Below are 26,936 nucleotides of genomic sequence, written 5' to 3'. Positions count from 1 at the left end.
GAGCAACAATTTCTAAGATGTTTTAGCTTCATTCAGTACAAGCATGCTCCTAAAAAAATGTGTACAATACCTTTTTCATTAATAATGACAAAGCCCTGATGGCCTAGTTTCTGAGAATGAACAGAACTACAGATATTAAAAAGAGTTCCTTAACCCATAAAAGTTATTAAAGTGGATGCTGGAAACAGAAAGATTTGAAGGCTAAAAATACCAAAGCAAAGACTCACTGAAATGTAGTCTTCTGAATATCTAAGTTTAAAATTATGACTTGAAGCAATTCATGGTCCCTTTGGATGAGGTTTTATGTGAATACTTTAAGAAAGCTGAGGTCCATATGGAGAAGCACTGTAGGGATGCAGCTTGCTTTCCCAAAGAGTGGAGTAAGACTTTCCAGTAAGCCAACACAGACAAAATGCAAAAGAGCAATGTTCTTAAGAGGCAAAGCAACTGTCAAAAAACAGAGAAGCCGAGCGTTTCTGATATGACTCTTTCATTAACTAGTATGACTAACAAAGTGACCCATACCAAAACTTCTTGCAAACTGCCATCAGGTTTTAATTATTCATATTAGTTATGCAAATTATTTATAGTTATCTTTTTCTTATAGTTAGCACCAGAAAACCACTCTCTTTGCCTCTCACCTAGCTTCATAATGGTATGTCCTCAATCTGCCTTACTTTCCTACACTATTCAAAAAAACATTATTTGAATAATAAAGTAAAAGATCACATATTTATAAAAAATAAAAACATACCTCAAGTGATAATTACTGAATACTGATTGAATGCATAAATACCAGCACCCCTACTACCCTCATAACATAAATAAATCATACTTATTATACATCATGTGTAAAAATTTTAATGGAAAAAATTTACCACCTCCATCACCAATAAAATAGAAAGCTTATTATATCAAAGAAAAATAAGTATTTAAAAATCACTAAACTAGAATAATTTCTTCATCATAAGGAAGAATAAATTTAAAAGATGATTTGCAAACTTCATAATAAATCAGAATTATGTATTAAGCTAGTAAAATTGCAGAATCTGGGCTCCATGACCAGAGATTCTAATTCATCAAGTCTGAGTTCCTAAGGATGAACCCAAAAGTCTACATTTTAACAAGCTTCCTAAGTGATTATCATGTAGATTATCCTTGAACTAAACTTTAATATACCCTTATACTTCACCTTCAAACTACTGTCACCTTTCCTGTAAATCCTTTGAGTCTCATCAGAATTTGCAGTCTTCAACTTCTGATTAAATTACATACTTAGAACTAACACAGAAAAAATAATAGCAACCAGTTACTGGGGCATATATTACTATGGGCCATACACTCGACATAACCTGTAATATACATAAGAATTAACTTATATACTGCATGTGAAGTAAGTAACACAATGTCTGGCTAAAATAAATAAATGTTCAATAGAAGTAGCTATTAGCTAAAAACTCACATCCACACAAAATCCTGCACATGAATGTTTACTCATAACTACCAAAATATGGAAGCAACCAAAATGTCTTTCAGTAGGTGAATAAATAAGTAAACTTCAGTATGTCGAGACAATATGCTAAAAAGAAATGACCTATCAAGCCATGAAAAGACATGGAAGAACCTTAAAGTCAAACAAGCCAATCTGAAAAGGCTATATACTATATGATTCCAACTGAAAAGACAAAAGTATGGAGAGAGTAAAAAGATCAGGTGTTGTCCAGGGCTGGAAGCTGAGGGCTGGGGAGGAATGATAAATAGGCACAGAGGATTTTCAGGGCAGTGAAAATACTCTGTATGGTACTGTAATGATGGATACATGTCATTACATATTTGTCTAAACCCATAAGATGTACAAGACCAAGAGTGAACCCAAAGGTAGACTATGGACTTTGAGTGATTATGATGTGTCAATGTAGGTTCATCAACTGTAATAAATACAACACTCTGGTGGGAAGTGCTGACAATGGAGGAAGCTATGCACGTGTAGGAACATAAGTTACATTAAAATCTCTGTACCTTCCTCTCAATTTTGCTGTGAGCATAAAACTGCTCTAAAAAACTAAAATCTTTATAACAGAAAAAACAGTAAGCTTAAGTTATCCCTAAAAATAGTTATTATTTTTGTGTAGGTCCTCATAATGACCCTAAGAAGTGGTTGCTATTATTTCAAAGTTGCAGTTGAGGAAATCAAGGTTTAGTAATTTGCCCAGGGATAGTTAAGGAACAGGGAGTGACAATATTCAAGATAATCCATGTAACTCCAAAACCTGAACTCTTTACTCTAACCTAGGCTAACTCTCTGAAGCAGCATGGCAACAACTATAGGCACAAAACCATTCCACAGTTATAACTACCCTTTATAAGAATTTTCCTGAGTCATCCCCAGGTCAATCATGTGTTAGGCACACTCTCACAAATGTTCCTAAATGACTAAGAATTAACAGACAAGTATATGACTAAAATGGGTGGCCAATCACAGGTAATTATAATTGCCAAAATTAAGTATAGGTTAATGAAAGAATTACTTTGTATTAAGGAATATTCTAATAATTATAATACTTATATTTAAAGAATAATGTTTTCAGAGCACTCTAGAATTATAAATTAGTAATAACTCCATGACAAGGGTCAATATGTCTATTAACCTTACAGCAGAAAATATGAACAGACAAGATAATGAAATTTAGTCTAAAGTCATTCAATGTTAGTTGTTTAACTCAAAGACATTACAACCTCAGTCATGTGACTCTCCATATCTAAGGATTGTGATCCTTAGTTAAGAGTCTAAGAAGGGACAGGGGAGTCAAACTCAAAACAACTAAGAGAGTTCTGTATTTCCACACAAAACATGAACATAAAAATATGAAATTCAAAGCTCTCTAACATGATATTTCCTATCCAAATTTTGTAAAATCTGATTATGTTCCTAATGACTCTTTTGTATATACATTATTAATTTTTTTTAAACAGTCTATAAGTTTTCTCCAAACATGTTTTTCACCTCATCTCAAGTTCTTCCTAAGTGTCTATTGTTTTTCTTCTTCCAAGTATATTTCTAGCTTACCTGTTCCCACCACCCATCCCCAAAATGGTAAGCACTGGTCTCCACAAACCTCCCTTACCCCCACTTAAACCAAGACCACATTCACAACAAATAAACCACTATCAGTCATGCCAAAAAGATTATATTCATATACTGATATAACATCAGCATATCACTAAAACTACGAATCCAGAAAATGGAAATTATTGATGATAAAAGTACATTCTATTCTGTTAAATTGTACAGAGCATAACATATTTTAACCTGGTATCTCTCAACAAGTTACTACAAGTCCTATGGCTGTTATTTAGTTTTATAAATCTTACAATTACACAGATAACTCTCTAAGAAGATTTTTAATTAAATGCATTAAAATTGGGCTCTTAGACAAATAAAATGATATATAATATATAACAATATACAAATATAACTCAGCAAGGACTCCCTCAAAGGAAATACCTGTCCCATACAAACCAGAGAGGCTCAGATTCACTGGAGTGTACTGCCCAAGAAACCCTAGTACGGCAAGAGGAAGTCAAAGTGAGAACATGAGAACACTTCCTTCTGCCAGAGATCTGTTCATTAAACAGGTATTAGTACGTATCTCCATTACCTAAATTTTTACAAAGAATACATACTAAACTTTTATAGTTGGGAAAGATTTATTGTCATTTTTTTAATGTGATAAGTTTATCTGGGGGGTTTTTTGTTGTTGTTTTGAGGAAAAAACAGATTTTAGAAATTCCTGCCTGAGGACTATAAACTTAATCCCACACAAAAATAAATCAGTGATGTGAAGGGTTCTGGACAAAGGCAAAGATTCCCTGAAACAACAAACACCATGTTTCAAGAGTAAAAACTGTGTGCTTTTCCAGAGCTCTGTCTACAGAAAAAGCATTATCCCTCCAACTAAACAATACTCACAGAACCTCAAACAGCAAGAAGCCTAAACATCTGATAAATCTTTCCCCATTCCTTCTTACTAAGTATAAAAAATATGTTCCCCTCCTGAGTGGATTCTCCGGACACAACTGAATGATGATGCCTTTCAGCCCAACTGCCCTTCACTCAGAGGGAGAATAAGCCATCTATCTGTAATTCAATCACAACTTTTTAATGAACACAGAATGGTATATAAATGCACTGTCGAGTAAAGTAGTCAGTAGGCAAATATGGTCATTAAGCACATGAAATATGGCTAGCTTGAACTGAGAAGTGCTATAAGTATAAAACACACGCCAATTTATTAAGGAATGAAAGAATGCAAAACATTTCATTGATATTTTTATATTAATTACTTGTTAAAATAATATTTTTATAATATTATTTATTATTTCTATCTGTGGGTAGCAGGAATTTCTACAAAAACATCAAGATAGCTCTGGCTGGGTAGCTCAGTTAGTTAGAGTGTTGACCCAATACACGAAGGTTGTGGGCTCAATCCTCAGTTGGGGCACATATAAATCAGCCAATGAATACATAAATAAGTGGAAAACAAATCGATACTTCTCTCTCTCTGATCAATTTTTTTTTAAGTTTTTTTAAGAGTTAATGAAGAGCCCTAGCTGGTTTTACTCAGTGGTTAGAGCATCAGCCTGGGGACTAAAGGGTCTCTTCTCTAGGTTCAATTCTGACCAAGGGCATGTACCTCAGTTGATGTCTGTCTGTCTGTATCTCTCTCTCCCACTCTCTCTCCCCCTCTCTTTCTTTCCCTCTCCCTCTTCTACTCTCTCTGAAAAGCAGTGGAAAAAATTAAAATAAATAAATAAATAGTAAATGAAGACACTATTTTCTTGAGAAGAAATAAAAAAAGATAAAGAAGCCTTTCAGGGTTCCCAAGATTTAAAGATATAGAGATTTAAAAGAATATTTCCCATAAATTTAAATAAATAGGATAGTAACATTCACTTCATATTACCAAATGTAACAAGTGGAGGTGAATGAGATTTAAGGAGCAAAGTAACATATTACAAAGAATAGATTCTCACCAGTTTTCTATTTAGATTATTTAGTCTATAGATAAATTTGTTCCCTAACCTCCTCTAAATATCAAATAGAGAAAGCCGTATTACTGAAATTTTGTGACATTTTGCAGAACAAAAAAAAACATAACTTTCCTATAATCTACAGAAAAGTATTTAATTATGCATGACAATACTAAAATATTGATTACATATGACCAATTTACCTTGAGAGCCTCAAAGTAAAATCAAGTATATTTTTCATAGCTATGATAAGTATATACATGTAGGAACAGCAGACATACTGTTCTTCATATATCTGTTTCCATTCAAGCTAGTCTGAAAAGAAACAAGGTCTATTGGTGAACTTGACTAAAAAAGCTTAAGTAGCTCACTTCTTTTTCTACATACTGAAAAGCTGGGAAGAAATGCCCCACTAAGCCTTAACATGGCGGCCAAATATTCATATTTTCCTAATGTCTGCATACACAATGTTTTCCATGGATGGTAACTAACTGTATTTACATTAAAGACTAAGCAAGCATTACAAGAGGAATACAGAGAACCACAAAGCAAGAAGTAAACTAGCAGATAATAAGATTTATGTATTAAAGAGGACAGGACCATTTAATTTCTTTTCTTTTTTTATGTTTTTATTGATTTTTAGGGAGAGAGGAAGGGAGAAGGAGAGAAAGAGAGAGAAACATTAACGTGAGAACAAACATCGATAAGCTGCCTCCTGCACTCACCCTACCAGGGATCGAGCCCACAACCCGGACATGTGCCCTGACCAGGACGTGATTTATATTTACAAGAGACTGGATCTACCTATACTCAGAAAGTACCTCATAAAGGCAAAGAAATTGTATGAAGCTCATACAACAATTCACCAAATTCAAGAATGAATAGTGTTAAGCACCAGCTACTAGAAACCAGTAATGCATTAAAAAAATACAAGAAAATAGCTGATCTATTAAGCCACAAGCTGAGCTCCCTGAAAAAGCACAGGTAGGCTTTGGAAGGTTGGCTGCACATATCAAAGTTTGCAAACCAGCTATCAAAAATGATCTCATATGACTTCTACATGAATCATCACAGAAGGATAAGACAGAATTTAAAAAGTCAATTACAATTTAAGTTGAAGATGTATCATCAACTAAAATAGCTGCTGCAAAATCCTATTCAAATCTCCCTTCCAGCCATATGTCTACTTTGAAGCTTTTCATTATCATACATTACTGTTTCTTCTACTGCAGAGCACCTATATAACAGGACCCAAAACAGTGCAAAGAAGGCAGGGACCAAAAACTGAGAGAACTTTCCAGAGCTACAAAATACTTAATTCCTTGTTCTTTGAAGTTGCATAAAGATACTGCCTTCTGAGATCAAGAGCTAGAAGCAAGCAGTCTAAATCATGCCCAGGATTAAGGGGTCTTTCTACTGGGGTGGAGGGGAAGGTTGGTGAGGTGGTTGAGAGAAGATTGCAAGAGCCAATAATAGAAAAATCTACTGTGAAGACACTAAAAACTTGAGAATTTTTACATTGGCTTTCTCATGTCCTTGCTCCCCACAGCTGCTTTTCCCCAACCTTCTTGATAAAATCCAAACTGTGCAACAGCTGCTAATCTACAAGATCAATTCTCTGGCAGCCATCATTGACACACTATTCCCCAAACTAGTTGAACTATGCCTGACCCCATCCTGCTAAAGCCCTATAAAAAATTCTACCTTCCCCAAGTTAGAACTCTCCTCCAGAGCCTATTCATGTCCAGCATTTTCTAATATAGTCTTATGCTGACAGTGCCCTGGTTAATTTTCTTTCCAACTGTGAAAAGTTCTAAGAGGTCAAAAGAGCAGTAATTTGCTTCATTTTTATTTCTTGATGGGCTCCAAGGTAATAGTGGGTACTATTTTTGTGTCTATATAGACTCACTAGGGAAATAGGCACTAGAAAAGTAAAGTTTTCACTGGTCATTTAAAAAAATAAAGACAAAGACAAACATTTATTAAAAGCCTAACTCTACTGCTACATATTTTTATTTAATTTATCCTATTTAATCCTCATTACAACCCTTGGGATAAAATATTCTATGTTCATTCTACAGATGAGAAATCAGAAACTTAGATGGTAAATTTTAAGTTATGACTTAAAGTATGACTACAATAATTACCAAAAATTAGAAACTCCACAAATGTCCATCAACTGGTGAATGGATAAGCTAACTGTGGTATATCCACACAGTAAAACGCTACTCAGTAATAAAAACATTTTTTTAAAAAGAACTACTAGTATGCACAACATGGATGAATCCAAATCCACTATGCTAAGTGAAAGGAGCCGTATTTTAAAAGCCACATACTTAATGATTCCATTTAAATGACATATTGAAAAAGGTAAACTACAGAGACAAAAAAAATATCAGTGGTTGCTTGGCATTGAGGTAGACATGAGTTAATTTAGAAGATTATGGTAATGAATATACATTTGTCAAAACTCAGACCAAACACTAAATACAAATAAATAAAAATTTTAATGTATGACTGAAATCTTGACAAGAATGAAACCTTTACAAGTCAGCTACTGTGAAAAATTTTAAGATGAGCTCTGGCCAGTGTGACTCAGTTCGCTGAGCGTCATCCTATGCACCAAAAGGTGGCCGGTTCGATTCCCAGTCAGAGCACATACCCAGGGTGCAGGTTCAATCCCCAGTCAGGGTGTGTGAAGGAGGCAGCCAATCGACGTTTCTCTCTCACATCAATATTTTTTTCTCTCTCTCTCCCTTTCTCTCTCTCTAAACATCAATAAAAATATCTTCTTTAAAAAATTTTAAGATGAGTTATTTTCACAACCAAATATGCTACACAACACCAAAGGTACAATGTACCATATTCACCCACAGCTTGTTTTACCCAGCCCTTTAAAGTACAAAACTATTACACACGGAGTAAAACATTTTTTATTATATACACTGCATATCACACAAAGTAGGTAGTCAGAAAATGTTTGTTAACTAATATACAATTCAATAGGGTTTAGATCCACTTGGCCTTTCTACTTCACTGGTACATACATATATGTAGCTTCAAACACAAAATTATTCATGTATCAAAATATTAACATATAATAAGAACAAGTAAATGCTGTGCATAAAATGTACTAACCTGAATTTGTTCAATTAATCAATAAGGCCAATAGAGCACTTTATCTTGTGTCATGGGTGCTCTCTTAGCAAAAGCAGGAACCTAGAATAAAAAATTTTAAAAAGATGAAATCCAGCCCTACTCAAATGTCAGTTAGCCTTATTACAGTTTTTTTTAATCTCTTTTTCCTTTCCTTATGTAGCCAGTCATGACATGTAAAATGCCTGTATATTCATTTTTTTTTGCAAGCAGTGCATTTTAAATCCCAGCAAGGAATAAATGGATTTTCATTTTGCAAATTACACTTAAATGTAGTAACATTCAGTCTTAATCTGTTTCACAGTTCATCTTAAAATAAGTCAACACCTATAAAACTTGCTTTGTGAATACGAAATTCTTTCATTTTGTCTACTTTTTAAAATATAGGGCAGTCTGAAATGTCTTTCTTTTTACATTAATGCTAAAAATCTTCTATATCCTCACACTCCAATTTCTGACTATCTTCTACACAAACTTCCATTCAAGACAATTTAATTTGCTTGCTTTCCACAGAACAACTTTGTCATTCTTAGCTGTCACCCTGTAACACACCATTCCTTCTTTTTAGAACAGGGACTTTTTTTCCCTCTATCCTCTTTGTCAATCAATGCACATCAGTCAGCTTTCTCCAAATCCAGCCCCTCCATTCCTCCTAAAGAGCTGATATAATCTTCTGTATTTCATTAATCTTTGCTAGAACATTTTGCTGCCTTATATATGTGCTATCTCGTTTTGTCTTCTGATTAGAGGCGCTATCTCCTACTTCTTTTCTTGCTGCCTCTCCATCATCTAGGATCATGTTTGACACACAGAAGTAATCATTATGACTGACCAACAAGTGAAATGGTCTTAACTTCCTAACTCTATGTTCCACAAAGCTGGCAAGATATATTAAATATATAATACCCATCAACAAATTTTATCTAGACATCTCATATTTACTATGGCCTAGTCCAATAGTATTAAAGTGAAGCATCTGTAACTAAGACAAACTTTTCTCACAAACCATTTTGTGTTCAAGGCCAGGAACATTATTCTTTTTAATTGTGCTTAGCTTTTTAACATGAAAATGGACTATACACATATTACACTAGTTAAACTTTTATATTTATATCAGGTTCATAAAAGAATTATCAAATTCATTTACATTCTAAGGTTTCTACTTTCATTTGAAATAACTCTGTAGCTCAGTATTGACCAATGATAAGCTACATTTGAATTTCAGAAGTATAGATGCATTTCAAAAGTTCACTATTTCATAACAGGAAATAAAAATTTAGCCAATAACCTCATAAAGACAGACTTCCTACCAAAGCAAACACTGCTATATAAAATAATGTGAAAAATAAACAGCACATTATTCATTGTTTTTACTTCCTACTTGAGCTTTCATTAATATATGACTTAATAAATGTTTTTATGGGCATTATAAAAATGGGAAAAATTAAAATAAACCATCCTCAATTAACATAGCCAAAGAGATATAAAAAGATACTGCCATACCTATTTACTATGAGCCTTTTAAAACATAAATTCTATGCTGTAACTCAGTAAAGTGAGCACTTTTATGTATGTCAAGTTGCTAAAGAACTAACTGTAAGGAATTAAGGATCTAATGGCATGATACTGAGTGTTTAATGTGTACTAAATGCCTTGACTAAGCACTTTACATGGGCTACTACTAAATCATTTCAATTCTCATAACCACCCTGTAATTATCATCTCCATTTTACAGCTGAAGAAACAAATTCAGTTAATAAATAGTGAGGTTAGAATTTGAACTCAGATCTGACTCTAAAACCATAGTTTTTTCCACTCTACCAAGTTATCATCTAGATTAAAAGTTAGTTTCAATCATTCATTAATAAATTTCAGTAACAGTATCAATCAGTCCCAATTACACAAAAATGTAAATTATCTGCAGTACATGGTCTAACCCAAAACTCAGATATATAATCCCTAATGGTTACAAGGTAGTAAATGTACCGAATATTTCATGCTTGGCACCTGACAAGCAATGAGGACCTAATATATAAAAATAGGCAGGCACCATGAATGAACAGGCTATTCCAAAACCTATTCAGAATTCAGAATGTACTTTTTTATATAAAAGCAATGCTAAAAATGATAATTCTATTCCCAGGCTAGCCCACATTTAAATAGTAATTCATCAACTATATATCTAGCTACCGTTTATAAATATTGGGAAATATAGATGTGTGTGCGCATGTCCATGTGTGTGGGGGGGGGTATTAATATTCTGAGTTCCAAATTGTGATCTCAGGAATTCATTTGCCTCCCTGTTTGTCAGTAAGAGTAGAGATGTCTGACACCCATGGTAGCATGGCAGCCTTGCAGAGAGGCAGGTATTCAGCAAAGATAAGATTAATTGCCCGGCCAGGTGTGGCTCAGCAGTTGAGTGTTGACCTAGGGTCCAGGCGATCAGGGTTCGATTCCTGGTCAGGGCACATGCCCGGGCTGCGGGCTCGATCCCCTGTTGGGGGCGTGCAGGAGGCGGCTGATCAACGACTCTCTCATCATTGATGTTTCTATCTCTCCCTCTCCTTTCCTGTCTCTGAAATCAATAAAGATATATTTAAAAAAAAAAAAAAAGATAAGATTAATTAACAGTACCTGTTGAATGTATGATCACATAAGAGAAAGCATTCCTCTACACTTCCTGGGCAATTTCTATTCTATAGAGCACTTAAATCAAAAACTAACTGTATTCATAAGTTAATTTGGCATACTGTAAAAAACATATCTTTACTTTCCTTTTTGTTTATTTCTAATTGAGCATAAAACTATAAATACAAAGCTTAATAACCAATTTGGCAAACACTAAGGTTCAAATTATTAGTACATTCACAACTACATATTATTTCTACATTCATTTGTGAAATTCATCATGTCAAAGTAGTTCATTTTTTTGTTTCCCAGACTGCTATTGGGCTTCTTTCACCCACCAATTAGTATATACTCCATGTGTTTGGTTTGACATTAATATTAAATAAAATATAATTAGATAATTAGTTGAAGAAATATATAAATCCATGACAACAGTCATACTAACTATGTCTGTTCTGTTAAGCATCTACCATGTACAGGCCACTATGTTGAATATTAAATTATTTATTGATGTTAATTCATTTAAACCTTATACCAGGCCTATGAGCTTGTTATTAACCCATTTTACAGATAGAGAAATAGAAATTTACTAAAGTAACTCCTCTCTTCAAGGTCACAAAACTAATGTATAGTAGAATAAGGTCTGCTATCAAAGACCATAGTCTTACTCACTTTACTACATTTACTGAGCACCTAGTAGCCAGGCACTGGCGGGAGGGGAGGGGGTACAAAAGCATAGGCCTTAACCTAAAGATATTCATATCCTAACATCCATTCAAAAATACTTCTTGAGTCCCTATTCCTTCCAGGTACTGTTTTAAGCTGAATCAAAGTTGTTTATACTAATGGCTCTTAACTGAGGCTCTCCACAAATAATATTAACCCTACTACACAATAACCTCCATTGCCAGGTAGTTTTTGAGAAATGGCTGATTACACAGAATGATCAGAAAATTACAAAATAAGCCTGGGACAATTTATTGTACTAGTAGCAAGAAAGCTATCAAACATTACCAGGGTCACGTAAAAGGATTTAGAAACCATTAAAGGGGTTCCCACTGCCCAGCGAGGCGTGGCTCAGTAGTTGAGCATTGACCTAGGATCCAGGAGACTGTGGTTCGATTTCTGGTTAGGGCACATGCCCAGGTTGTGGGCTCGATTCCCAGTCAGGGGTGTGCCAGGAGGCAGCCAATCAATGACGACTCTCTCATCACTGATGTTTCTCTTTCTCCGTCTCCCTCTCCCTTCCTCTCTCTGAAATCAATAAAGATATATTAAAAAAAAAAAAAAAAGAGGCTCCCACTGGTTAAAGATAGGACAATTTGAGATTCATTAACCATATTAATTGTAATGGATTAAAATCTAAATATATCTAAATTTATGAGTGCATAACAATCCTTCAGGTTTTGGGGGAACAAATTTACTATCTTGAAAACTGGTAAATACAATAAATTTTTTTCAATAAGAACACTGGTAAATAATTAAGCATTTATCCTGCCTTTCCTTATAAATTGTACTATTCGATAACAAAATAGCAGATGAGGAGAGTATTCTATGGAAGTGTCCTAGGTATTAAATAAAAGAGAAATTATTTAGAATATCACCACTTTGCAACCCCCAATGAATCATTGGATCTAGACATTAAATATCAATAATTCCCAAAATCACACACACAAAAAAACTCAATACAGACATCAAGTACCTCGTCATGCACACACCACCACCTACATACAGTCTTGCCAAAGAACCTGATTCTGATCTAGCCTCTGGATCCTCAGGAAAATCTGCAGGACACATAGAGAACAGAGTGACATGCTAAATTACACCATTAGTATGCAATCAGCAGAATCCAAACTGTGGGAAATTCTACAAATCAAACAGTCCAGGATTCAATAGTTAAGTGGTAGGGATAAGAAAGAGATGAGAAGGGGGGACAAATTCAAAATGAAAGTAGAGAAGATTAAAGTATAGTGTCCAGAGATACACACTATGATGAAACTATGGATAACCACAAAAATCAAAATAATGGCCAGGCTGGTGTCACTCAGTGGTTGATCACTGACCCAGGAACCAAGAGGTCCAGGTTGGATTCCGGGTCAGGGAACATGCCAGGGTTTTGGGCTCCATCCCCAGTAGGGCGTGTGCAGAAGGCAGCGAAGAGATGATGTTTCCCTCTTAATGATGTTTCTCTCTCTCTAGCCCTCTCCCTTCCTCTCTCTCTAAAAATCAATAAAAACATAAAAAAATCAAAATAATGGTTACTACTGAGGAGGGAGGCAGTTATGATTAGGATAGAGTACATGGAGAGTTGCTGGGGCAGCTGGCAAAGTTCTACTTCCTCACCAGGATGGTAGTTATAGCTGTATTCATTTTATAACACATTAAGTATATGTATGTTTTGTGTGATTTTCTGAATCTGTGCTTTATTTTACAATAAAATTGTGAGAATTCAGAGTCTAACAGACATAGTTGAAATTCCAGCTCTATTGCATTCTTGTGTGATCCTATGAAAGACATCTAATACCTCTATGCTTCAGTTTCCTCACGTGTAAGATAGGGAAAATAATACTTAACCATAATTATGAGCAAAGTATAGTTAAAATGTTTTAGTACGGTGCTCAGTGGACAATATTATTTCACCAAATGACATTTATTACCTATTCAAAAATGTGAAGTTGTGCAAGGTGACCAACTAAATTCTTTGTACAGAATGATTAAAGTATTAATTCTTTTAATATAAAAGATTTTCTGCATTATCAGTCACTCTGCATATAAATTCTTGAAAGTTAAAAAAGATCTAATCGAGAAAACATCACAAAGTACTTACCAGTAGTTAGATTTAGCTAGTAATTAGACCAAATGCCTTAAAAAGGAGACACGTATATATGTCTTTGGTTTTACTTTTTAAATTAACATACAGTAAAACTGATTTTCTAGGGGAGAGGAAGTATACAGTTCTATGAATTTTAATACATGTATAAATTTATGTAACCACCACCATACTCAGGATAAAGAACAGTTACATCACACCAAAAAACTCCCTCATGCTATCTCTACAGCCCCCCCTCTCCCCAATCATGACCTCTGAACCAGTAATCTATTCTCCATCACTAGGTGTTTATATTTTCAAGAATGTCATATAAACAGAATCATGAGACTGGCTTCTTTTACTAAGCATAATGTCTTTAAGATTCATCCAAGCTGTTGCATATATCAAGAGTTGGTTCCTTTTTATTACTGAGCAGTATTCCATTATATAGGGTATCTATTCACACATTAACATTGGGGTCGCTTCCAGTTTTTTATAATTATGAATAGAGCAGCTATAAACACTCAGGTACTAGTTTTTGAGGTAACATAGTCCCATTTCTCTTAGGCAAATACTTATAGGTGAGATCTCTGTGTTTTAGGCTAAATATGTATAACTTTATAAGACATGCCAAACTGTTATCCAAAGTAGCCATACAATTTTGCATTCCCACCAGCAATGCGTAAGAGTTTCAGTTGCTCCACATCCTTGCCAGCTTGGTATCATCAAAGTTTTTGGTTTGATTGGTTGTTTTGCTAGTCTAACAGATATGTAGTGGTATCTCTTGGTGGTTTTAATTGGCAGTTCCCTAATGGCTAATGATGTTGATGTACTCAGTTATTTTTACTATTATATTTAACTTGTTAAAGGGCTATGTTTAATATTTTAGCACTCAGCATGTTAATGGAATGAAATCGTTTTATAAACTAAACTAAGCTTGATGTCTTTTCAGAATCATTTACAACACTGAAGATTTCAAATTGGCTTCAAAAGCACTAACAAAGTTTATGCAAACATCTTCAATTCATTGGGTATAAAATGTATTCAAATAAATTCAACTTGCATTAAATTGAGTTTTTGTAGCTTTTTAATAAAAATTGAGAAAATTAAATAGCTTATTTTCCAACTTCCTTCTACTTATCTTTCCAGAGCTCCTTCCACAAAATAACCTAAGTGTAACATTATCACTCAACACTTACTGAGTGCTTGTTATGTGCTAGGCAACATCCTAGACCTTAACTATACAAATATTACTAAGTCAAATGACCCTGTCCTCAAAGTTTATATTATTCGTAATTTTTAAAATTAACTATTTTCTTGGTTTTTTTTAAATAGCCTTTCTCTTTTAGAACAGTTTTAGATTTAAAGGAAAATTCAGAAGATAGCAGAGTTCCAATATACCGCCCTCCCATCAGTTTCCCTATTATTAATATCTTACATTAATGTGGTATATCTGTTAAAATTAATAAACCAATACTAATATATTATTAACTAAAGCTCATGTTTTATTCAGATTTCCTTAATTTTAATCCAGGATATCACATTATATTTAGTTGTCATGTCTCTTTAAGTTCCTCCTGGTTATGACAGTTTTTCAAATTTGCCTTTTTTTTTAACAACTTGACAGTTTTGAAGAGCACCAATTAGGTATTCTGTAGGATGCCCCTCTACACCATACTCATTTTTAAACTTAAAAAATTTTACTTATTAAACAAATCTCATTGTGAACCAAAGCTTGGTTCAAATTCTTAAATTATTAATCAACATATATGTATATTTCTCTACAAATATATTAGGATATGGTCACTATTCTAAGTTGCAGTACTATAAACTACAATTAAACTGACGTCTATATTTCAACAATCCTGATCTCTAACTCCACGACCATAGTGTACAACAGGTCTCCACATATCAAGGAAGAAAGGAAATAAATTACAAAAATTAAAAAGAAAATTAGTTACCTGTGAATTTATTATCTCTTTAAAAAAAATCTTACGACTTATCCACAATATCATCTAAATAAGAAATTACTAAAAATTTGTGTAAAATACATTTCTTCTTTATTTTGCTTATATTTATTCATTTTTCCGTTTTAAGTGGCAGGTATAATTTTGATTATATTATAAAGTACAAATTCTAGTTCTGTGACCTTGGGTCTAAAATAATTACTACAAGATTCCACTATTATAAATTGCTGCATAGGTAAGTTTCTCCTCAATCTCACTTAGTTCAAGGGTACTTCTCATCTACAACAAATGAGATAACTGGACTATGATGATATGTGATATATGACAAACTCTAATGCTTGTGGCTTACATACCAGCCACAAATGTCATAAAAATCTAAGAGTTAAAAAAAAAAAAAAAAATACCTTAAATCACCAGAGAAGTTTTTTTCCCAGCAAGAGGGAATCTGAGTGGATGAATCTAAAAGTAGTTGTTGGGACCATTCACTTAATCACAGAAGTCATTGATAAGCTTGGTAAATTAGGTTTTATCAAGGGGAAATAATACAAACCAAATGCGTTGCAGCAAGTGCTAATTATTCCAAACCTAACTAAACTCTAACTAAAGCAAAGCTTTAGTTCTTTAACAAGTCAAAAGTATGGGACCTATATAATCCTATTAACCAATCACCCCAATAAAGTTAATTTACAAGGAAAAAAAGCATGTGGGACAAAAGAATGGAGGGGACTATCCTAGAATAAAAGCAGCTTAAAACAGATATTACACAACCAATGTATAGTGTGTAGATCTTTTGGGGTCTTCATTCAAACAAACCAAATGCAAAATTACCTATTGTACATAACTAGGGAATTTAATATAAACTGAGTATTAGTTAATTTTAAGGAATTAGTTAATTTTTTTAGGTATGATAATGGCATTATGGTTATGCGACAAAAAAATTTAAGTTTCATCCTCAAGTATTTATGGATAAAATAGCATTTATAGAATTTTCTTGAAAATACATCAACAAAAAAGATATTGAGGAAGAGCAGAGGTTAAAGTCAAGTGATGATACATGGGGATTCAATATAATCTCTATTTTTGTGTTTGAAGTTTAAAATTACAAGTAGAATGAATAAATAAAATAAGTAAAACTTTAATACCTAATGATTAAAATGTCTTCCTTTCAAGTAATTTAATTACTGGTGGCCATATAACCAACACCTAATACAGTGCCTTATCATACACTGCTTGCTCAATAAACAAACATTTGCTGAACAAATGACTGAACTGCCTAATCAAAGAGAATAGTCAGACCTCTAAAATTCAAAGAAGGTGACATAAATTTCTAAGAAAATGTGTCTCTCTGAGAAGTCTGGTAGCAGTTACTGATAACAAGTTTAGGAAATTGCCCAGTATATGAGCAGAAATTTCAAAGACAAAAGAAAAGCAATCTAAAAATATTCTCTGTGTCCTGGCCAGTTTGGCCAGTTAAAGCGTTGGCCCTCAAACTGAAGGGTCCCGGGTTCAATTCCAGCCAAGGGCACATACCTCAGTTGCAGGCTAAATCCCCAGCCCCGGTGGGGTTGTGTGTCAGAGGCAACCAATCGATGTATCTCTCACATTGATGTTTCCTCTCTCTCTCTGCCCCCTTCAACTCTCTCTGAAAAGCAATGGAAAAAATATCCTCAGGTGATGATTAAGGACAAAAAGTACTCTCTCTAAAGGATTAGGCGAAGTTCAGAAGTACAGGGAAAGGTTGGCCAAAGGCATCGGGAAAGAAAATTTGGTGTCATGAGGGGGAAACTGGAATATTTCAGAAGCTAGTTCATTCTCAGGAGTACACTATCCTTAGGGTGGTATCCAACACGATAACTTCTTTCTGACTTCATTGCCTTCACCTTTCTCTTACTGCAATCTAGATATTTCTTCATCTATTATAGTATTTAAATCAGTGCAACACTATAAAGTATTCTGATCACTCTTTACAAAGATTCTTTCATTTTCCTATCTACTAGTCTATGAATAACAAAGACTTTAGAAAAAAATCTCTAGTTCTAATTTAGAAAAATAAATGATGCTGCTTAAGAAACCACAGATGATTGTGCCACACAATAATTTCTGCATTAGGAAAGAAACATAAATATTAGATTAATTATAAAAGACAGTATTACCAATGGTAGAGGTAGAAAAGTGTTGTAAATACCAATCAAAATATTACTTACAATCCATACTTGAAAGGACCAGTATATACGCCCAACCAGGCGTGGCTCAGCGGTTGAGCGCTGACCTAGGATCCAGGAGATCGGGGTTCGATTCCCAGTCAGGGCACATGCCCGGGTTGCAGGCTGCAGTCGATCAATGACTCTCTCATCATTGATGTTTCTATCTCTCTCTCTCTCTCTCTCCCTTTCTCTGAAATCAATAAAGATATGTTAAAAATAAATTAAAAAAGGGACCAGTATAGCCATTGGTTCATAACTTTTCTATATAGTATTCCTAAAATAAAATCATGTTCTATTTATAAAGAGGTCCAAGGGCAGAATCAGAGTGCTAAGCATTTATATGATGGTTTCTCAGTACTGGGAAGTTTCTGCGCATATTTTTTTGGTTAGATGGGTATGGGTTTTTTCCTTTAAAAATCCTCTGCATCCATAAAAAAAAAATAAACTTGTTGTTTCCCTTTTTTTTCCATGAAACACTCTAGTTTACCAAATGAGTAATTTGCTTGAATAACTAAGACAATACAATTTTTGTACCAGGCAAGAACTTTCTTCAAAGTAACAAAGAACATAGTTTCCAACACCTTTAAATTTTAAAATATGTATTTATATTTAGAAATATGGCTTTAAAGAAACTTCTGATCCTTCATTTGACGATCCAGTTCAAGTACTTAACACAGACTGATTTGAAATTAGGTCTCAATTGCAAATTACCAGAAGTAACTAGAAAAGAGATTCTAATTATTCCAGATAAGGCACAAAGTCCATTTTCTGAAGAAAAGACTGGATTGTTTCCCTCCATTTCTATTTCTGTTTCTGAGTATTAGTATGATTCAAAATGTTTTGATTCTAAAGCTTTTCTACATCATTATAACCTCAAGACTACAGAGGACCTCTTTCTCTGATAGGTTCACTTCCAAAAAAGCAGAATAGAATTAGTATTTGCTCATCTCACATAACCATCCTTGAATCAATACTGTGATGGTAATAAGCTTCTGTTTAAACCATGTGAGTAAAGGTTGAGTGGGATAGGTTCTCAAAAGAGGCAGGTAAAATGGGGGTTATTAATGATCTAGACATAACCACTGGAGCCAATAAACCATTGGAGGTAACTTAATGACTACACATTATCTTTTAGAAATTATATCTTTTTCAGTAGGAAATAAAATATCTGTAACTGCACTTACAATTCTTTTATATTTCTGCCTAAAAGGTTTCTTTAAAGTAATTAAAATTTCAGAAACTACATAACTAGTCTTTATAGGAGCTTCTAATTGCAATGTTGGGCCTGCAAACAAATATTATAGAAAATGTCAGGAGGAGAAACTATTTAGAAGTGGAAAGTGAAATGACACCTCGAATTCAACACAGACCCGGAAGCAGGAGAAAAGGAGCTGCCTTAGAATGGAGAGGGGGTGGGGAGGGAGTAGATTCAGCTATACATAACAGACAAAAACAAAACTGTGGCTTACACAAAATAGAAGTCTATTTCTCTCTGACATAAAGTAATCTGAAAATAGGCAATCTAAGACTTGTTCTATCATGTCATCAACATAAAATGTCTTCCGCTCTCCATTCATTCCACCATCCCTGTCATGGTCTCTGCTGGTAGCTGGAGGAAAAGAAAAGAAGGGTATACCTCTCCCTTTAAATAGAATTTTGGGAAGTATCACAAGTGTGATACTTATCATATCATTGATCAGAACTTCTTCACAAGGTTATATACCTGGCTGCATGGGAACCTACAAGTAGGGTTGCTGAATCAAATGATAAGTGTATGTTTAATTTTGTAAGAAAATGCCAAATTCTTCCAAAGTTGGCTATACATTTTGCATTCCCTCCAGCAATATATGAGAGTTCCAGTTGCTCACCACCCTTGCTAATGCTTGGTAGTGCCAGGTTTTCAATGCAGTCATAGATGTTGTAATCTTTCTAGAACTGCATCAGTGTCTTCCTCAGTTGATACACAGCAACTTCCTGGGCAAAGATTCTACCAGGTAGTAGGACTTAAACACTACTATAATTCCATGATCCATTTGCTGTGTCAAAGAGGTGGTGTTTGGAGGGAGAAAGGCTAATTTGATGTTGAGATAAAGATCACCAATAAAAGAAGGATGTCTAGGATTAATGTCAACAATAAGTAAAATCCTGAAAGGTACGTTATTCTCCAAACAGTGCTCCATTTCACTGGCATAGCAATTCAGAAGGGCATCCTGGAAGGGGAGTCAAGTCATCCATGACTTCTTATTGCTCCTGTAGTACACTGGCAGTGTGTGCTTACTGATATTCTTGAAGGCCCTGGGGTTCTCACTGTGCCAGATCACAAAGGGTTTCAATATGTAGCCTGCAACATTGCCCCTAATCAAGACTATTATCCTGTCCTTAAGAGCCTTGAAACCTGGCATTGACTTGGCGTCCTTATGGATGAAAGTCCTTTCAAGCATCTGTTTTTAAAATAGGGAAGTTTCATCCATATGGAATATTTGCTCTGGCAAGTAATTTTCCTCCACAATCAGCTTATCTAGAGTTTCCAAAAATTATTTCTTTTTTATTTTATTTACTGATTTTTAGAAAGAGGGAGAGAGAAGAGAAACATCAATTTTTGTTCCACTTATTTATGCGTTCATTGGTTGATTGTATGTGCCCAGACTGAGGAGTGAACCCACAATCTTGGCACACTAACCAACTGAGCTACCCAGTCGAGGCCCCAAAATTCTTTAGTTGCTTCACATGAGACCTTGCAGATTCACCACTCACTTTCACATTCTGTAATGAATAATGATGCCTTAATCATTTAAACAACCCAGAGCTAGCAGTAAATTCAACATCAGAGTCAGGTCCAGCCTCTTCTTTCAACATCATTAACAAATTTTTTGCTTTGGTTATAACTGTCATGGTGCTGAGAGGGATAGGCTTCTATTGTCTGGTCTTCAATCTAAGTCATTAGAAATTTCTCCATGCCTGAAACAGGCCCTTCTTGAATTTTTGTTAGTCTCATTGCCTTCAATGAAGCAGATCCTTAAACAGATACGCCTGACTGGAGCATAATAACCATCACTGATTTTCCATCTTTGTAGTCTTTAATCACTTTTAATTTCATTTCCAATTCAGTCACTCAACATGGCCTCTTACTGGCAGCACTAGCAGTGGATTTTCTATGCTTAGGGACCATGATGAACAAAACAACACAAGATTATATCAAGCAAAAGAGAAAATGATGCAATCAAATGACACAGTAAACACAAGATGTATGACGCTGCTGCTGGCCTAACATGATATACTATTTTACCGCAAATTTTTTTTTAATAAGTAGAAAGAGTACACTCTAAAATAACAATAAAAAGTATAATATATAGGCCTGACCAGTGTGGCTCAGTTGGTTGGGATTCATCCCGTGCACCGAAACATTGCTGGTTTGATTCCTGGTCAGGGCACATGCCAGGTTTCAGGCTGGATCTTGATTTTTAAAATCAATTTTAAAATCTTTAAAAAAAAAAGAAAAGTATAGGAAATACATAAACCGGTAACAGCCATTTCTTATTATCAAGTACTGTACAAAATGGTATATGCTATAATTTTATACTATTGACAGCTAAGTAGATTTATACCAGCAGCTCCACAAACATGTGAGTTAATACATTGCACTATGACTTTACAGGAACTGGATAGGAAATTTTCAGATCCATTATAATCTATGGGACCTCTGTCATATATTCAGTCTGTCATTGACCACAACATCATTATGCGGTGCATGACTATATCTTACTGTACTGTACTCACTAATAAGTCTTTCTTCAGTTTGTCTACCTGTAATGCCCCTACTTACTCTTTGATTCTAAACTTAACTGTCACCTCCCTTCTATACAACTTCCTCCCATCACACTCTAGTAGACCTGCCTCTGCCTCCTCACCCTCTATCAAATTATATTTATATGTTAGTGGTAATGAGAACCTAAACTTCTGTAGTAAGAAATGGGATAGAAAGGAGCAGATGAGGGGTAAAAAAGGGGACATCTGTAATACTTTTAACAATAAAGATTAAAAAAAAAAAGAGCAGATGAAACACTGTAGTAACAGAATTCACAGTTTGACAACTGAATGGATCTGACGGAGAATTCAAAGATGACTCATAATTCAAGTTTCAGAAATGAGAGAGATAAGCCATAAACAGAGAAAGGAAAGTTAGAAAGAAGAATACATTTTAAGAGAAAGAAAATTTGTATTTGAGCATGCTGAGCTTAACGGCATGACAAACAGGTAGAGCTCTCCAGTTGGAAACTGAAGTTCAGACACTTACAGTACAGGAGTCATCTGAAAGAGGTACTCACAGAAGCCAAAGGACCAGGTAACATTACAGGGGGAAAAAACTAGATTAAGAAAAATGTGCAAGGCAAATACTTAAAAAACAAGTTGACCTTGTGAATGAAAAGAGGAGTGGCTAGAATATATAGGAGGCCCAGGAGAACTACAAAGTTATAAGGAGAAGGGAAAAGGAAAAGGGATTCACAGTGTCAAATATGAAGAATTAAAAGGCAAGAATTATGATAAAAAAATCCCCACTTGGCAATTCAAAGGTTACTGGTAACAACAGAATAGTTTTAGTAAAAGAGGTAGCAAAATTGAAGCAATAGACGTACTGCCTTTTCCTTTGGGCTGTTGTATAATACCCAAAAAAAAGAAAAGAAAAAAGAGAGAAGAAAGAATAAGGAAAGGTGTTTGGAAAGAATAAGGAAAGATGTTTGTTTGTTTTTAGGCCAAAGATGTTGTTAGGGGAGCTTGAAATAAAAATAATGGAGACAACTAATGAACCTATATATTCCAACAGATAAAAGGGATAAAAGAAATAGCCATGAAGTGGTCATGACAGCCTAGAGGACACATCCCTAAAACCAAATGGTAGAGAGGAAGAGTATTTATACAACTTAGAGATAAAAAAACCAAAGCAGACCCCAGCCCATTTGGTTCATTGGTTAGAGCGTCAGCATGCGGACTGAGACTGAAGGATCCCGGGTTCGAGTCCATCCAAGGGCGAGTACCTCGATTGCAGGCTTGATCCCCAGCCCTGGTTGGGGCGCGTTCGAGAGGCAACCAATCGATGTTTCTCTCTCTCTCTCTGCCTTCTACTTCTTCTACTCATTGAAAAGCAATGGAAAAAATATCCTCGGGTGAGGATTAAAAAAGAACAAAAACATACATGCTTAAGAAAACCAAAGCTGAAGAAGCTTCTGTTTGATGTAATCTTCTTACTTTTTCAAAAAAAAAGTAAGTGAAACAACCTACAAAGTCTGAGAGCAATAAAGATGTTCTGTCCCAACAAACCCATCATACGTTGAAAATATCTTAAATTGAAAATGCATTTAATACATCTAACCTACCAAACATCATAGCTTACCCTAGCCTACTTCAAACTTGTTCAGAATACCTACACAAGCTTACAGTTGGGCACATGTCTTCAGTTTCACCTTAAGAGCAACTGCCTTCCTCCTCTCATCAGAAGCAGGAGACACAGATGGGCATTTTATAAACATGATGGGATGCAAAAACACAAAATATCCAAAAAATGTTAGCAACACAGAACACTGCAGGGCATCAGTTGTTTACCCTCGTGATTACTGTGATTGCATGGCTAACTGGGAGCTGCAGCTTGCATTGCATAACCAGAGAGTGTCTTACCACATGTTGCTAGCCCAGGAAAAGATCAAAATTTAAAATTTGAAGTATGGTTTCTACTAAATGCATATTGCTTTTGCATCATCATAAAGCCCAAAAATTCTAAATTGAACCATTATAAGTAGGGACCAGCTGTATACTGGAATCGGGGGCTAGGAAGAAGGTAGAATAAATAGATCTGAAAGAGCCCTAGAATTTAAGTCAATTAGAAAAGAATTGCAAACCAATATAAGTAAGTATTCTGGAGCAGACTTTCTAAGTAATTGTTCATCTCATTTTCACTTAACTAGCAGAAGAGCACAAATTCTTTAGTGTATTTGACTTGGTTGTTATTCTTTTGTAAAGAGCCTTCTGTATTCTGATCTGAGGTAATGATGTTCTGTATGCATTTTCCCTTGTATATTACTCCATCTTTTTCTTTGCTATGTTACAAAACTTTTAAAGTAATCATTTTAATGCTTTAATGTGGTTTCAGTCTTGCTCTGAAGCTTTGCTTAAATATTAAAGTAGTAATTGATTACTTATGAAATCCTCAATATCTTTTTTCTAGAAGAAAAGTATTTGAGAAAACTATAAAAAAAAAAAAGCAATTCTAAACCAAGAAATGGCTGTATCTTGCCCTAGCCAGTTTTGCTCAGTGGTTAGAGTATCGGCCTTCTGACTGAAGGGTCCTGGGTTCAATTCTGCCCAAGGGCACATACCTCGACTGCAGGCTCAATCCCTGGCCCTAGTCAGGGTGCATGCGGGAGGCAACCAATCAATGTGTCTGTCTCACACTGATGCTTCTCTATCTCCCTTTCTCTCTTTCCCTTCCACTCTCTCTAAAAAGCAATGGAAAAAATATCCTAAGGTGAGGATTAAAAAAAAGGAAAATAAATGGCTATATCTTCTGACAGCTGCTCATTTATTATGATTAAAAATAAAATGCCCTGGGAAAATATGAATATGATTGTCTTTAGTATTTTGAAGCTTCAAAAGATACAAAAAAAGTGTCTGTTTTCCTTTACACTAAATTTTTTCCCACTACATAATTCATGCTTAGGTACAATATATGTATTAGAAATTCAGTGGGACATTTAAAAATAAATATGACATAGCATACATCAAAAGAATATTGTTGCCATAAAAACAGTCACCTTAGAAAGCTCTATACTTCCCCAGCCGGTGTGGGGGACTCAGTTCGCTGAGAGTCGTCCCATGCACCGAAAGGTCGAGGTTCAATTCCCAGTCAAGGCACATGCCCAGACAGCAGATTCAGTCCCTGGTTGGGGTATGTACTGGAGTCAACGGATCAGTGTTTCTCTTTCACATTGATGTTTCTCTCTCTCTCCCCCCGGTCTTCCCTCTCTCCCCCTTCCTCTCTCTCTAAAATCAATAACATATTTTAAAGGAAAAAAAAAGAAGCTCTATACTTATTCCTAGAATGCTGTCATTGCATATAAAGCTTTGGGAATTCAACTTTTGGAACTCCTTTAAAGTCCTAACACAACCTGTATAATATTGTAAATATAGCTTTGATTTGGGAATATTTCTGGTTATCATAAGGTAATTTATTTAAATTAGAAATACCACTTTTGAACAAAAAGTGTGACTAAACGCATGAAACAAATTTTCTTACATTGCTATAATGACACCTTCACTAAAATATATTTATAGATGCATTCCCCTCCTCCACAGTGTCTGCTCTGTGGGTTATCACTCATACATTCTAGTATGCTGGGTAAAAATAAAAATTCAATCATTTTATAGCCATACTTCTTACTATTAGGTAATACAAGAAGCTCTGATCATTTCTAAGAATCAAATTATTCTTTCATTTTTAAATGAAAGTGAAAAAGCACTTTCATTTTTAAATTTAGCTAGTTGTTATTCAATGTCCTTTTTCTATACTATGCTAAAAAATGCACATTACCCCTTTGGCATATACCCAATACCACCCTACTCAGTCAGTTGTCTACTCCTGTTACACACATATTATATACACATGCACACCTCTATTTTTAAATTCCCTACATATGTCATTTTTTCCTAGTTTGTCACTTGAATGTTACCTGCTGGCTTTGCCTCCAGATGAGCCCTAGGACAGTCTTTCTAACGGCAGCCATGCATTTCTCCTTTGGTTCATTTTGGAAAATAGTATAGTCCCATTCAGCTGCCTTGAGCTTAACTTTGTTCAAACTTAACTAAAATCAGTCTACCCCACCTTCTACTCCCAAAATAAACAAAAAATAACTAAAGAGCATAATCTTTTCTTTAATTCATAAGAAGCTTCGATCACTTTTGAAGCCCTACTTCTGAGAATTATTCAACTTTGCCTATATTCTCTTCAGAAATATTTATTATTAACTCAGAGTTTAAGTTCTTTCTATTCTCGCCCGGCCAGGCATGGCTCAGCGGTTGAGTGCCGACCTAGGATCCAGGCAATTGGGGTTCGATTCCCAGTCAGGGCACATGCCCGGGTTGCGGGCTCGATCCTCAGTCAGGGGCATGGGGGAGGCAGCCGATCAATGACTCTTTCATCATTGATGCTTCTATCTCTCTCTTTCTCCCTCTCCTTTCCTCAATCTGAGATTAATAAAGATATATTTTTTAAAAATAATAAGTTCTCTCTATTCTCAAAGTTATGCACATAAACTAAGAAATGTCCAAGAAAAGATTAACTAGCCATCTTGATTCCTCAAGACAGTCCCAATTTTGTCCACTGATGAACCATCTATTAGACCATAAATCTCACTTTTGATTCAGGAAAAAAACACAGTGACTGTATTTAAGGGAAGAGTTAAAGTACATTCTAGAAAAAGGTCAGTGAATGTCTACCCAGCTTTGAAAATTGGAAAAGAAAATCAAAATAATTCATTTTATGAAGAAAGAAGCAGAGGCCCAGAGGGGCAAGTGGCTTACCCAAGTTCATATATTTGGTGGCAGAGCCAACACTAGTGTCTAAGTCTCCTGATTCCAAGTCCAAAGCTTTTTTACCTTATCCATTTATTCATATTACTAAACAGGATTATGCTAAATTAAAGGAGCCAGGCACAAAAGACTACATATTATATGATTCCATTAATATCAAGCTTCTAGAAATGGCAAAACTATAGAGATGAAAAGCAGATCAGTGGTTGCCTGAGGCTGAGGGTAGAAGCAGGGATTGAGCAAACTTGGCAAGAGGGAGCTATTTTAAAATTGGATTGTGATCATTGTTGCACAAATGTATAAATTTGCTAAAACTTGAATTGTGAATTTTACGGTATATAAATTATACTTTAATAAAGCTATTCAAAAAATTACTAAGAAGGAACTCTCAGAAAATGTCAAAATATCACTAAAACATGAAGAAACCAGCTTTTTTCCTAACTTCAGATCCTTTTCCCTTCAGAATTTCCAAGTTAAGTACCTTACCTCCCAACCTTACATTTGCCACGGAAACAGAAAGTGACAGGTATGGCACAAATATACACATGGGATTTGTGCAAAATT

General features: G+C 34.8%; 1 protein-coding gene across 6 annotated transcripts in view; it reads right to left on the bottom strand.

Moving 5' to 3' along the window:
* Positions 1-26,936, bottom strand: part of FUT8 (fucosyltransferase 8) — a 180,975-nt gene that overhangs the window by 143,242 nt on the left and 10,797 nt on the right. For 3 of the 6 annotated variants that reach the window (XM_081152061.1, XM_081152060.1, XM_081152063.1), the window contains exon 2: positions 8,170-8,250. The exons of the other annotated variants lie outside the window; for them this stretch is intronic. The gene's annotated coding sequence lies outside the window, so the exon portion shown is untranslated. The remainder of the gene's footprint in view (positions 1-8,169; positions 8,251-26,936) is intronic. 6 annotated transcript variants of the gene reach the window in all.

Source organism: Miniopterus schreibersii, assembly GCF_964146895.1.
Source record: "Miniopterus schreibersii genome assembly, chromosome: 1".
Classification (NCBI taxonomy): domain Eukaryota; kingdom Metazoa; phylum Chordata; class Mammalia; order Chiroptera; family Miniopteridae; genus Miniopterus; species Miniopterus schreibersii.
This window is presented reverse-complemented; position numbering and strand designations above follow the sequence as displayed.